This window comes from Tupaia chinensis, unplaced genomic scaffold (genome assembly GCF_000334495.1).
Source record: "Tupaia chinensis unplaced genomic scaffold, TupChi_1.0 Scaffold000426_1, whole genome shotgun sequence".
Taxonomy (NCBI): domain Eukaryota; kingdom Metazoa; phylum Chordata; class Mammalia; order Scandentia; family Tupaiidae; genus Tupaia; species Tupaia belangeri.
The window spans coordinates 2092268-2093460 of NW_006159931.1; positions in this window are offsets into that span (position 1 = coordinate 2092268).

Consider the following 1193-nt stretch of genomic DNA (forward strand, 5'->3'; position numbering starts at 1 on the left):
TCTCTCTCAGAAGAGTGCACATCCCCTATGGCAAAAACCTAAAAGAAAAAAAAAAATAGAGACCTCCTTGGGGCCAGGTAGTGGCACAGCAGTAATCCGGACTCACGTGGGAAAGGTCCTGGGTCCATGTCCTGAAACCTCCCTGAGATGCTGGACATGCACACATGTGTCTGTGATGGGAGGAGATCATGGCGTGAGGGCCCTGTGGGGAGTGACCATCTCCGTCTCTCATGGAATAAGAAAAGAAACAGAGTTCTTTCTAATCAAGAGGCTGCGGAAAGATACACAGTTGGGAAAGCAGTCTCTCTACCCTGGCCCGGCTGGCTTAATTTGGGAGTACGTCTCTTACACAGAGATGTCCCAGGGGACTCAGGGGCACTTCATATTTTTAAAATTTCCTCTTTGAAAATCAATGGGCAATATCTGTAACTCCCCAATCTGTCCTTCTCACTAAGATGAGATCACAGAGGAAATCGGGATAATCCTAAAGCAGGCCAAACTTCATATTTTCTTATGTCATTTCAGGCCAAAGGGAAGTGTACGTATTATTTCTATCAGCTTTGTTCGTTTTTCCATGTTCTTTTTTTCTTACTACACAAATGTTCAAGTATTCAGAAAAGTTGACAGGACTGTACTGTAAACACCTTAATGCTACAAAGGTTAACGTTGGTTTTATCGCATATCAATCCATCTTAATTTTTAATGCCTCTCAACGTAAGTTGCACACATCAATAAACTTCATTCCTACGCACTTTGCATGCAAATCACCAACTAGGGTTCCGTATTTATCTCCATCTTCTCTTTTTCACATAACATTTAGGTAAGCAGAATACGTACATCATTTTGTTTGTTTTGTTTTGGAGAGATTTTTGCTGTAGGGCACATGCCCTCACTAGAGAGACAGAGAGAGAGAGAGAGACAGAGAGAGAAAGCATGAAATCACCCCCTCCCCCCAGGACGGTGACCGTGCCACCATCTCTTCACCCCCATTCTCCTCTTAGATTTTGGGCATGCACTCACATGCATGCACTCACATGGGCTTGGCATGAGTTTTAAACCTTTAGGTCTAGGACTCAAACCATGGTTGGGTATGTTTGAGTCCAGTGCCTTAACCAGTATGGCACCTGCTGGTCCCTGGTCTGTTTTTTAAAAATTTGCTATAGGGTGCATGTGCTTGCCAGAGAGATGGGGGG